General features: G+C 36.4%; 1 protein-coding gene across 1 annotated transcript in view; it reads left to right on the forward strand.

The window, feature by feature from the left end:
• Positions 1 to 14,605, forward strand: part of LOC134546166 (arrestin homolog) — a 522,610-nt gene that overhangs the window by 94,515 nt on the left and 413,490 nt on the right. Inside the window, exon 2 of the mRNA XM_063388746.1 lies at positions 619 to 754. The gene's annotated coding sequence lies outside the window, so the exon portion shown is untranslated. The remainder of the gene's footprint in view (positions 1 to 618; positions 755 to 14,605) is intronic.

Here is a 14,605-nt window from a genome sequence, read left to right on the forward strand (position 1 = left end):
AAATAAATATGTACAGTTAAATTAGTTTTGTTGTAATATTTTCCATGCACCAATCGCCTTAATTTGTGTTTTTTGTATTTTGGGTATTTTTATTTATTTATTTTATTTTAGTTTTTAGTTCTCTTCAACAGAAAAAGTTCTTAGGAATGGCGTATGTCCAAAAACTTACATCAATTCATGCACTCCCATTGCACAAATCTTTCAAAGATAATATCAGATCTTGATATATCTTGTGAAACTGTCCTTTAATAAGTCGCTGACTTACTAGCGGATGTACCCATCGCAGTCTTCGTTTTTTTTTCTTTTATCACGTGCGTTTCGAACAAGAAGTACAGAAAGGCATGCTAACTCTACGAAATCCATCTCGATACTGCGACAAAAAAGACGCTCGTGTGCAAGGTCAAGTGACTGTCGCCAGAAGCTGCGATTTTCTGTCGCTCCGTCGCTGCGACAGAAAGTCGCCCTTGTGTAAGGGCCCTAGGCGTTAGATTTCAAGAGCGTATATGGGGTTGTAAAGTATTACTTCTTTTCTCAAATATGTATTTTGACATTCAAAAGGGGCCAGGGCCGATCTAGAAGTGTTGTTGATTGTAGATTAAAGTAAGTTGTGTTGTACAGGGTGTTCAAGAAGTCGGCGCCCAACAACAAACTGACACTGTACCTGGCCAGTCGTGACCTCGTCATTTCCGACAAGAAGATCGACAAGCTACAGGGTGTGCTGCTCGTCGACCCTGACTACCTGCAGGACCGCAAGGTAAGCGCTGCGTTGAAAGTACATTTTTAGAGGGTTATTTACCAAGGAAGCCGTTCATGATATCTACGACATGAGAAACTATATATTAGAGTTCTGCAGCATGAATTGGAATTATTAGTATAAATAATGTATTGGGAAATTAGTCCACAAATACAGGTTCAACCCTGTGTGTACGGGACACCGGCAATGTAGATGAGTAAGATTTCCGGATACTAAAATGTTAATATAGTTTAAACGAAAATACCAAAGTAAAATTATAATATAATACAAGTTACGTTAAAATGACAGTTCGTGACCATTGTCTTAAAATTTTGAAATAGGTATTTTCGTAAGTATAAAGTATATCGAGTAAAACCGCTCAGCAGGCCTCGTGTCTCGAGACGCTTGGTATATGATCTTGTCATTGGTATTTACGCTTGTAGTTGGACTCCAGCATTCATAAAGTGCATCGAAAAAAGTATATAAATGTATGTCCGGAAACTGGTGCTGGTGTGAAATGCCTGGCCTGGGACGCCATCTTTGATTGTGGCGTCACGGCAGCAATCTTAAAGAACTTGAGCTTTGACTTTACCTTAACGTTCAAAATTTGTCCAAATTTGCAGGTAACTCAAAATTTTCAACAATTCAATAAAAATTCACCTAAATTTACCAAAATTACCCATTTAAAAAAAATCCGCAAGAAAAATCTAAAAATAAATTCTGAAAAATAAAATATTATATTCTTAAGGTGAAAACCCCCGTTAAAAATTTCAATTCTTCAAAATTCGAAATGCTTCAACTTACTTTTACCATTTAAAGAATAATATTCCCGTTTTACACTTTGATTAGCCATTTTCATGCACCAAACAGGCCTCTGGAGGGGAGCTTTGACCTCGTCCTTGGCCTCGACCGCCATCTTGGATGACGTTATGACTACCATCTTAAATTTGTGTAGAAAGATAATTTAAAAAATATAATATATATTTAGTATTTTTTATATTATTTTAATTAACAAATTTACTTACGTCATTGAGATTGGAGTCCTCGGTTCAAACACAGCAAGGTCAAAACAATGCCGATGGATCACCCACCCTTCACGGAAGTCACCACTAATAATCACTGCGATAAGTGTATGTTTGGTTTACATGCATTGATAATTTGAGACTACGTGCGAAAAATTGTAAAGGTGAAGTTCTTGTTCTCATGCATAACTACTGAAAGACATTTTAATTCCTTGGTTTATGTTAGAAAATCCTATTCGTACATGCAAAAATAAGCAGATTTTCTTAAACTGATTGCAATGATACCTGGACATGAAACAAAACCCAGGACTGCATTCGGTGCATAACAGGTAAATGATAAAGGATTCCACTTTGTGGTTGTTCTTCTCTCATTTAGTGGTCGATCACACAACCCAAACACTCCGCAAGTGATTTTTAAAATATATTCAATTATTTTAAAATAAAAATATAACTACATCTTAGCAAAATAACTGTGCTGGTGTTGGCTCAAAAATCACACCAAAAATGGTCTACCTAAAGCAACGCTGTACAATTGGGCCAACACCAGAATTCATAACATAGCAAAATAATTTCCACTAGCAATTTATCCTGCAACCATAAACATACAAATTGTTCGTATTGAATGTTTATCGATTGGTACTTGAGTTTTTTTTCACAGTTTTATCGTTACCAATGTACTTCCTTAATACAATTAAAAAATATATATATTAAAATCGCTTCAAAAATTTCTAATACAATTTTAAAATTGATAAGTAATTTTAAAACATCGGAATTTTGCAGCTCAAGGATATTTTAAAAATCACATGATTTAATGCTGATACACCAAAACATTCATAATAAACTATATTACAATTTGGTAATAACTGAGAGAGAATTTTTTATTAAAAATATTTATTTAATAAAATGTATTTAAAAGTTTTTATAATCCAAAATATAACAATTATATTTGGGGTCCCACAAAATATATTCTCTCCAAAGGCAATTAAACCACTGACATAAACTGTATGTTTCTAAAAACTATGGCTGTTTTCTTCTTTAACAAGTGTAATCAATATCGTACTAAAGCTGTCCAATTCGAGGAGCTTGCTAAGGCATCATAGTTTCTCTTCCATGATCAAGCAAGAGTTTTTATAGCCACGCTAATAAATCCGGCCAACCATTAACATGAAAAAAATTGGAGCAGGCAGTACTTACAGTTCATTTCATCGTATTTGCAGTATCGAAATTGCCCCTACTTGAGCTTCTTCGTCACCAATAGGTACCGAACTATTTAAAACGAATGCCATCTAATTCACGTCCTGCAAGGCTGATCATTCGTGCTCCCAAGTCTTCGTCTGCCTCCACACACACACACACACACACACAGACAGAGAGAGACCACACTAGGAACCGCGACAGTTTGTAAATACACTTTTAGCGCGCTCCAACCTACGTGCTGTTCACTCAAGTGAAAAGAGTCACTTACGTTACAGTTGACAGCTTTTAAGATAAGCCTTTTCCTTTTAAAACTTGGCTTACAAAAATCGCTAGCTTTTGACTTAAATTTAATCAATAAACCAATTATAGCATTAATAAAGAATAAATCTAAAATCATAAGTGATATAATAAGTTAATTTTTTAAGGAAAAAACAAATTTCTAATACGGCCAAGGAAATGACAACATTGGTGAAATCTGCTTTTCGTAAATTTTTGAAAGACTAAATTCATATAAATACATATCTTAAGTGAGTCAAAAGAAATTTGTACTTTTCTTAATGAAATCAAGCAGAAAATTATCACTAAGCTTACTGATAAAGTAGCAACGCATGAACCTTTAAAATATAACTTTTGGCTGAACTGTGAATATGGTAAACCATATTCGTTTGATAACAAAGTGTAGAAGTGCGCATTTAATACAGTGAATACTCCACATTTACAATGCCAACGAAGTGAAGCAATCTGTTTAACATAGTATTGAGAAACTCTGTTGGAAGAAGAAGAATATGTAGGTAAAGGATATGGCTGGTCTCTGTTTTCAGTAAACCGTTTAAAGCTAAGAATGAGTCAGTGCAAGCCAATGCAAAACTATATATTTATTAGATTGCTTACTTTCGTAAGTGTTCCTATGGTAGAGTAGAATTTATAGAATAAATTTCTATTTGTAAAAATCTTGTGTATATTTTGATATCTGTCACTTTATTAAAAAATTTATGTGATATTTAAGTAAATTCCTTTTTTTGCATTATTCAAAGATGGAACGGAGGATCGAAATCGATTGAATTAAATCAATAAATTAATAAGTTATTTTTTGATAAATTTTGAAATATTTCCCAGATTCTAGCTTAATAATTACAGAATTTTAATATGGCGGTCCAGATGGGTGACAAGATGGCGGATGCCACGGTAGTAAATACAACTGCTCTCTAGTTAGTAAAAATTAAATCAATATGTCAGGAGCGACCTCTAGCAGGCGAAAACAATATAGCGGATCCAAGATGGCAGCCTACAGGGAGTCTGCCGGTGGCTTCTGTGGCGGAAGGATACGTTGTAATTATTCTGCTCTCACCGGGTTTGAACCGAGGTTTCCGACTCCACAAATATAGTTTTTTAATTAAAATTGTATTAAAATTGTATTTAAATATTTTTTTCCCCAATTTTCTAGTATTATCATTTCAGATTTTCTAAATGTGTTCGTGATATCTCCAAGATTGTGGCCGAGGCCAGCGTCTAGGTTATAGCTCCCCTACAGAGCCTATGGAGACTTAACAACGTGACATGTAAGTTTCAGGGGGAAAATTTCGTTATTTTAAAGTCAAAAATCATTTCAGGCATTTAGAATTTAGAATTTTTGATATTTTTTACAGGGATTCCCTTCAAAAAGGGGATTTTTTTTTTTTAACTGTAAGTGGAAATGTTTTCCTGAGAACTTAAAATTTTGGTGAAGTTTGGTGAATTTTTGGCTAATTTTGAGTACGTTTTAGGATATTTTGCAAATTTTGTAGGTCAAGGTCAAGGTTAAGGTGTAGGTCATCTAAGATGACCACTGTATCATTAGAATCCTTGATGGCAGACCATCACCAGGCACCCCGCACTGGCATCAGTTTCCGGACATACACACACACATATATATATACACACACATACACTCATACCGAATACGACCTCCATGGTTGGCATAATGATATTGAATTTCATATTGTTTCAATTGTTGTATTGTATAAAGTCAATGTTTGTAGTGAATAAAATTATTATGCTTGGCAAAAGGAAATGGTAATAATTAATTTTAATAATATGGCTGACAAGATGGTGGATGCTAATATAGCTACGACATTGTGATTCACACTTCTGCACTTAAGTGGGAAAAAAATTAACCAATATGACAGCAGTGCACTCTAGCGGACGATGTGTGTAATACACTACAGTAACATTCCTAGTGTCAAGCATTGAAAACAAAGATGGCATTGGCATCCTCTAGCAGTCGACATGTACAATATGCGAAACTAATCACTGTAGTGGCAAGTATTTAAAAGAAGGATGGTGGCCTGGTCTCCAAAAGTTACTGACTTTAATCCTCCATATTATTAAAAAACACGATTGCATATATGTATTATTTTATTCTTAATTTAAATCTTAGTCTCTATATGTCTCGATGGCCATGTGGTCAAATGAATTAGTTTTTAGTACTAGAAGTCCAACCTTTAATGGTTCGAATCAACTAGCTTTCAATGAATTTGCGTATAAAAATTAATTTTTTATGTCAATAAAATTTATAATAAAACCGGTAATAATGGAACATCGATCTTACATGCACGAGATATAGTGACACTGGCAAACTCTAAATACAAACAAAATAAAATATTGTGGCATCTGGCAGACAAAAACATGATGGCAGGCAAGATAGCGGACATGATATCATACAAGATGGCAAAATCAAAATTGGAATAATATTCTAGAAAACAAAATTGTTTCTATGATGCCACAATCCAAAATTGTGTAGTCCAAAAATGGTGTCCGGGGTAAAGATCAATGTAACCCAATATGTTTTTTTTTTTAATTTCTGACTATTCTCTCCGCTCTTTTAATCGCAATTATAACCACCTCGCTTCCCAAAGTTAGGCCAACAGACACTATACTCAACTAACTGCAACTGTAACACATGTTTACACAAAACTTCAGAATAGTTTTTATGTATGTTTAGCGACAACTCTGCATCGGCACACCAGCTCTCGCTCGCCATCACGCAGCTGCTGTGTCTTGCCCTCCTAACATCTCGAGCAGTTTTACTCGCCCTGGCCCGAGAGCTTACAGTTGTCACTTAAAGACATTTGGTTCATAGTACAATAATATATCTGCGAGATCTTCCTTGATCAATGCCACCGACCAGTTTGTGCGGTCTTTCAGTTTAGCGATACCTACGATGGAGTATAGGCTATGGTAAGTGATTGTTCGGCCGGCAAGAGAATCTTCGTGGCGGAACAGAGGGCCACCCGGGGTGGCTGAAGCGAAGCAGCGCAAGCAAGTAGTGGTTATAGAATTTTCGGGAACAGTGTTGCGGACCAGGAAACAAGTCTGCGAGTTATTGATGAGTCAGTCTCAAATGATGTTTCTAAATAATAGTAACATTAGGTTAGTTCGCCGTTTTGTACATACATTGGACCGAAATTTAATATAAAGAAAAGGAAGGTAGTAAAAACATTATTGTGGAAATATTTGGTAATAAATGTACAAAGTCCTCCTTACTTCAGTGTTTCCCAAAAGGTGTAGAAATTTGGGTAAAGGGGGTTCTGGTGAACTTAATTCTTAATTTGATTGTTAAACTTTTCGCAGCCATTTTTGTTCGATTATTTGTATTTCCACAGTGTCAGATATCGAGCGAAATGTTTGAATTTTTCAGAAAATTGTGCTTAAAGAAGTCAAAGAACTTTGTTAGTTACTCTCCTTCTAGTGACGTATGGATTTGGAGCCATCCGTCTTCAACGTCCTTGTAGTGTATCATTTCTAAAGCGCTGATCATGTGTACGTAATGCCTTCACCACCATTCATGCAGTGCTAAAAAAACGTAAGTTTTGATCCTTGCAACATAAACACTGATTGAAGGGCGTGACATGCTTTAAACTGCTCGGCTTTCATTAGCGGTAGCGTCCCACATAACTTCGTTAACGAAAACACCACAACCGGTGAAAGTCACAGACATGTCAAAATCGTTTAAATCTACCGTACTGTTTTATAATGGATAATTAATAAAAAAATATAAGTAATAAAAAAATATGAAATGAGATAATTTAGAAAACAGAGGTACTGTCAATACACCAACATTAATATGATGTAGAAGTGAAAAGGGTTAAAATAAAGAAAAAGATTATGCTTTAAAAACTAACACACACATATTGGATTGGTGTTAACTGCAATAATTGGCCTACAAAATAAAATATAAAGTAGCATTAACAAACACGTTTACAACATATGTTTAATCATAATTGAGTATTAAAGCTAGGTGACGAGCTCGCCTATAACTAGGTACGTACCTTATGAACTACAAATCAAAAATGTTAAATAATTACATTAGATAAAAGAAAATTTTTAAACAGTTGATTAAAAAATTTTTTTAGTATTCTTTTTATCGTTTCTTGAAAGTTTATTTTAGCCGACGAAAGTTTAAAGCATTAAAGATCATTCTTCATAGATTCAAAAGTTGAATAGCAGAAAAATTTATATTAAGTCCAAAACCAAGTGAGATGCCGTCACAGTACACACGTACAGAAAACATACCCTTATAAAATAAGGGTAGGGCCTAATAAAATTTCTAGCCTTTACTGAAGTGATGTGCGATTGTGTTAACTGTTTCCCTCTGTGGGACACCAGAGCCAGGAGGAGGCCCATGACTCGAACCGCTGTTAAATAAATAAATAAAAGGATTAACTTCAATGCCGAAATAAATATTTTGGAATTCACTTCAACCATAAACAAAACTTATACTCACCCAAAACGGAGGTTAAGATTTATATGTTACATGAGTAGTATGTATTGGGGGCTCCGACGCCTGGCGCTGGCGCGTGGTGTGTGTGTCGGTGTCCGCCATCTTGGATTGTGACGATACGGCGGCCATCATGGATCAGCGTAACGGGACACAGCGTAACGGGACATAGCGTAACGGGACAAGTAGATCACGGTGGCCATCTTGGATGACCGTGATCTTGACCTTTAACCTTAACCTGTTAACTGGTCCTTGACCCCGGCAGACATATTGGATGCGCCATATTGGATCAGACATCTTGGATACCGTCGACTTTGTTTCTGTTGTTTGTTCCTAGATAGCGCCAGCGTCGCTCGTGATTTTTTTCTGTTCCACTGGAGGTCGTTATCTTGAATACCGTCGACTTTGTTTCTGTTTGTTCCTAGATAGCGCCAGCGGCACTCTTGATTTTTTTTCTGTTCCACTGGAGGCCGCCATCTTGAATACCGTCGACTTTGTTTCTGTTGTTCGTTCCTAGATAGCGCCAGCGTCGCTCTGTCTCATCACATAAGGTCGATGTTTCATTACCTACCAGAGCTATTATGGTCCTTATCGACATATTAAATTTATTTTTTTGTGCAAAATACATTGGAAGTGCTGTGATTCGAACCAGCGCAGCTCTGATATCAAGGTTGGAAAACATACGCCTTTAACCGCTCGGCTATCGAGGCAATTACCACACTGAGAATTAAATAAGGTATAAGTATAAAAAAATAACATGCACATTCGGACTTGAAATTTTCTTTTAATGTTAAGTAATAGTAGCACTACCTGTTCAAGACAAAACCAAAATCTTGGTTTATGACGTCACCGTTTCAATTTCCTTTACGGTCGCCATCTTGAAAATCTGTAATTTTTATGTTAGAAATTCGGGATAAATTTTAAAAATCATTAAAAAAAATTATTTAATCTTATAAATAATAAAAATCTTAAAAACCACTGTTGGACTTATCGTTACGGTCGCCATATTGGTTTATAGAAATGTTGCATATTGCGTTACACCTGCCATCTTGGTTAAGTACTATGTCATCGTTACACTTTATGTTATGACCGTCATATTGGATCCTATTAATGTTGCAATTACCGTTATGATCACCATCTTGAAATTTAGACACCATCTTGTAAATCCGTAATTTTTATGTTAGAAAATCGGGAAAAGTTCCAAAATTCATCAAAAAATTAACTTAATAGAATTCTGATTGATTATATCGATTCACGTCCTTGGTTCGAAACCGTTCAGGGCAAAAATTAAAAAAAACATCAGATCCTTCCTCCACAGAAGCCACCTACAGACAGACTTACCACCACCAATAACAAGGTATTTACCATAAGCTGGTATGACGTCATGTCCGCCATCTTGTCTTCGTTCACTGGAGGCCGCCATCTTGTTTTCGTCTGCTAGAGTGTGCTGGCGACATGTTAGTATAATGTTCTGTTCACCATAACTTTAACCTTGTCTATTTACATTGAACTTTTTCATTGACCTTGAACTTTGACAATGACTTTGAACCTTGACCTCGGTCTTGACCTTTGACCTTGACCTTTAACTTTGACCTTGACCTTTAACTTTGACCTTGACCTTGAACTTTGATATTGACCTTGTACTTTGACCTTGACCTTGAGCTTTAACCTTGACCTTGAACTTTGACCTTGACCTTTGACCATGACCTTGACATTTGATCTTGACCTTGACCTTGAACTATGACCTTTACCTTGAACTTTGACCTTGGCCTTGAAATTTGACCTTGACCTTGATCTTTGACTTTGATCTTGACTTCCATCATGGATCCGTCATTGTATGTTCAGTACATGCTACCAGGAGCTACCACATGCTAGCTGTCATTGCCACCTTCATGTTTTCGTCTGCTGGAGGACACTATCTTGTGTGTACTCGTCTTACCATCATGCTAGTTTTATTATAACCTGCTACAGTGCAGTAATAATTTATTACTGAGGTGCCCGCCAGTTTGAAATTTGGCCGCCATCTTGAAATCATGTAATTATTTAGCTAGAAATGCGGGGAAATTTCCAAAAGTCTCCGAAAACATCAATTATTAATTTACAAATTGAATCGATGGATTTCTGTCCACGGTTCGATTCCTGACCAGTGACAGTTGTAACTAATTTTTAAATAAATTTTAGATTCTGTTTTCCATTACCTTTCATGGAGTTTATTAATCATTCGCTCTACGAAAAACAACTCAAGTCAATATACCTGACCAGCGAATTAATACAGTACTTCCATGCATTACATGAAAGTCTAATTTTTCAATAATCTGAATAACCTATAAGCCGTTCATGTACAAAGCCACACATATAGATCAATTGTCTTCAGTCCATGAGAACAAATCATGACATTATCAGACGTATAGGCTAGTCATTTCAGGACCGCATGACCTTCGTCGTTATCTAATTATATTCTTTTAATCCATCGTGACATTTTTTATACATACTAAAGGACCAAGTGACCTTGAAAAATATTTTAGTAACACCAAGAGGTTTTAAATTAGTAAATATTCAATCACTACATTTTGTACTACGCGCAATCAACAAAAAGAAAGCACCGTCAACGAAAAGACAGCACCACCAACGAAAAGGCAGCTCATTTGGAAGCACCGAACAACGAAAAGGCAGCACCGCCATCGAAAAGGCGGCACATTTGGAAGCACCGTCAACGAAAAGGCACGGACCGCAAGACCGGGTCATGGCAATATCAGACATATAGACCATGAACTCAGTACACACAGGAAAACGGAATGTACACGCAGGAAAACGGAACGTACACGCAGGAAAACGGAATGTACACGCAGGAAAACGGAACGTACATACAGGAAAACGGAATATACACGCAGGAAAACGGAATATACACACAGGAAAACGGAATTTACACGCAGGAAAAAATGAATTTACACGCAGGAAAACAAAACATACAAGCAGGAAAACGGAATGTTCACGCAGGAAAACGGAATGTACACGCAGCAAAAAGGAACATACACGCAGGAAAACGGAGTGTTCACGCAGGAAAACGGAATGTACACGCAGGAAAACGGAACTTACAAACAGGGAACGGAATGTACAAACAGGAAACGGAACGTAGACACAGGAAATGGAACGTACCCTCAGGAAACGGAACGTACACACAGGAAATGGAACGTACACACAGGAAACGGAATGATCACAGGCTCCAATATTCATCGGCTCCAATATTCATCGGCTCCAATATTCATTGGCTCCAATATTCATTGGCTCCAATATTCATTGGCTACAATATTCATTGGCTTCAATATTCATTGATTCCATCAGTCATTGACACCAACAGTCTTTTGGTTCCAAAAGTCTTTTGGCTCAAAATATATTTTGCTAGAATTCTTCGAGTCTAAGAGACTATGAGACCACATGGCTACGAGTCTAAAATGATCTAGCTGGTTTCGAGTTATACATGGCTTGCGAGGCTATAGAGCTACGAAGCTTCTAGTACACAAGTTTATGTTTCTGATAGGACACAGGACTACAAGTCTGCATAAGTACTTGACTACGAAGCTACTCGTCTAAAAGGCTCCAGTTGCCGTATCTGTCTTCGGCGGAATTTTCTCTTTTGCTACATCTGCACCATCAGCATTATGTTATAAGATTACAAGGTTGCTTGCTTACGTAGCTTCAAGTCTACCAGGCTCTAATGCATCATTACTACACGACTTCGAGCAATGAGGTTAGGAGATTACGTGACTACGAGGCTTCAGAGCTACGAAGCCTCTAAGAAACGAGTTTATGTGTCTGCATGGATACAGGAATACAAGTCTGCACGAGTACTTGACTACGAAGCTAGTCGTCTACAAGGCTCCAGTTGCCGTATCTGTCTTCGACTGAATTTTCTCTTTTGTTCCAACTGTGTGACAACTGGTTGTTTTTATTATTATTTAGTTGATTTTGATTTGACTTGTTACTGCTACCAAATTATAGTGAAATAAATATTGATATTATAAAATTATTTGTTTATGTAAGTAGAATGCTTGACTGGAAACGTGTCAGGATAAACCAGCCTCACAACAGAATACACCTCATCAATTATAATTACGTAAGTCCAGAGGAACTTAGTTTAGTAAATGACAACAACATACGTATCTTCATCTATTAGTGGTGATATATTTAGTTAGAAAATACATTTAAAGCTAAACAAAAAAACAATGACTCATCTTAAGAGGTAAACAAAAGTCATAAAATTATCATTAAAATGTAATTTTTGTTATCAATAGTAAACCTATAGTGCACCCAAATTACAGGTTAATGATGTTAAAATTACTTTATATTAGTTACTTAGTTTTTATAATAAACTAGCTGTACCCTGGCACGCTTCGCTGTGGCACATTGTGATTGAATAGTTGAGAAATGAGAAACAAAACAAAGAAAACATTTCATATAAGTTTAATTTTGCAATATTTGTGGATATACAATATTTTTTTGTTTTTCCACTGTATGCGTAGATATAAAGGCTATCTGGTTTTCCGACTCGGGAACACGCAACATACAGTTGTCCATGTGAAAAGCAATCCGCATCTAAATCTAAACCACAAAATTCTAAAGATTGACTTTGAGCTTTATTGATTGTGATTGCAAATGCCAATCGAATTGGGAATTGCAATCTTTTAAATTGAAATGGTCTATCGGTCGGGATCATGGGTATTCGAGGAATGAGGACATCTTCACCTTTGAAAGGCCCCGTTAAAATCGTTGCTTCCACTACGTTATTCATTAATTTCTTAACTGAAAGTCACGTGCCGTTGCAGAGTTTTGGCTGATTAATATTCCGCAAGAGCATAATTGGCACACCTATTTTCAATTTAAGTATGTATGGTGGTATCCCTGGCAGATCAAGTGAGTTAAAAAATTCCGTTGGATAATTAACTACATCATCTGCTTCCACAATGGTGTCTATCGACTTATATGTAATTTCATCACTTTGAATACTGAATTGAATAACATTATTAAGTTGATAGACATATTTATTCTTTGCGGCAAGGATAGCTCTTTCACTGAGCCAATCGTGATTTCTATGATTTTTTTGAATGTCAGGAAATACTTTTTCGATCAGTTCTTCTTTCGATGTTACTAAATTACAAAAATGATCGGGAAATGATATTCGTCTAGACGTCTCATCGACTGGCAGCTGTCCGTTTCCAATTTCCAGTAACTGTCTTGAGAATACCTCAGCTGATGGATCATTCTGCAACTGGACACGCATATTCGTAGTCAACTGCAATGTACGTACGTGCCACCATAGTGTTGAATATTTCGGGCAAGCATTTATTTCGTCTGCTGGTGTCGATGGAGAAATTACAGGCAATGTTTGCCTAAAGTCTCCTGTGAGCAATATCAATGCATTCCCGAATGGTTGAACGTTTCCACGTAAATCTCGTAACGATCGATCAAGAGTTTCAAGCGATTTTTTATGTGCCATCGTGCATTCATCCCAAACAATTAGTTTACATTTTTGTAATACTTTTCCCATACCGGATGCTTTGGAAATATTGCACGTAGGAGTCTCGATGATTTGCATGTTTATTGGCAACTTTAGAGCTGAATGTGCAGTTCTTCCACCTGGTAACAATGTCGCAGCTATTTCAGACGAAGCAAGAGCTAAGGCTATGTCATTTTTTTGATCGAACCGTTGCTAGAATCAATCTAATTAGAAATGTTTTCCCAGTTCCTCCTGGCGCATCCAAGAAGAAGATCCCCCCCAATTCCGTCATTTATCATTTGCATTATGCGATCATAAATGTCTTTCTGTTCACGCTTTAATTTGGGAATGTTCGATTGGACATATGTCTGAAGATCATCAATGTTATAACTCTGTTCACGGCGTAAATCTACATCAAATGCAGCAGTCGCAGTTCGGGTTGGTGCTGGCATTCCTAATTGACTAAGAACTTTATTTGCAATAGAATCATCTACATGCAATCCCACATAAAGTGGTGATAGACCCATACAAACATAACCTCTACTTACGATTTGGATAACGGCGCAGCTCAATCGAGACAAGATCACACTAAAGTACCTCATTCATATTGTATAATTAGTCCCATACCGGTATGCTTAGTCATTTTTTTAATTATTGTACCTCACAATAAAAGCATTCTCATTGTATATAGCCATTTCCCGCTCGCTTCACTTGACGTAGTTTTTTTTCCATTGCTAAGAGAAATCCTTTGGCATGGAGAAACGTTTCCATAACAGAAAATGCGTGTTTTTTTTTTTGTTTTTATTGGTGAGAAAACATATTAATAAAATGGCGCAGTTACTTTTCCGCGGTCGCGGGTATGTTGCTGACGTTAAAAGTAGATAAAAACAATCCTTGATGCGGGTTGTATATAATGGTAAAATTTCAGCTCGATCGGTGCAGAACTTTTTGAGTTTTTGAAGCGTACACAAACCAACATAACATTTTTATATATATAGATTTAAATATCATGTTATATCCATAGTTAAGATTTTACTAATTGAGTCTATAACTTTAAATGTAGATTAAAAACTTCTTCAGGAACATAACAAAACATTATACACAAATACTTCATTTAATAATTAAAGTCCTTTTTTGGAAACATTAGGTAATTAAAATCTTTTGCCCAACATTAGGCGACGAAAGTCTTTTTCTTCTGTAAGCGTTAGGTGACGAAACGTTTGGACGACAAGGAATAATAAAAATTCATTAAAAAAAAGGAACGGACTTAGCTGAAGATGAGAAATATCCGTGACATGTTCAGGACGAAAACTTGTACAGAAGCCGGCGCAGAACCGTGCTTCCCGGGCCGACAGGACGTAGATTCAATTCATAATTTTAGAAGGTAGGTTAAAGAATAACCC

Source organism: Bacillus rossius, chromosome 1, assembly GCF_032445375.1.
Source record: "Bacillus rossius redtenbacheri isolate Brsri chromosome 1, Brsri_v3, whole genome shotgun sequence".
Lineage (NCBI taxonomy): Eukaryota > Metazoa > Arthropoda > Insecta > Phasmatodea > Bacillidae > Bacillus > Bacillus rossius.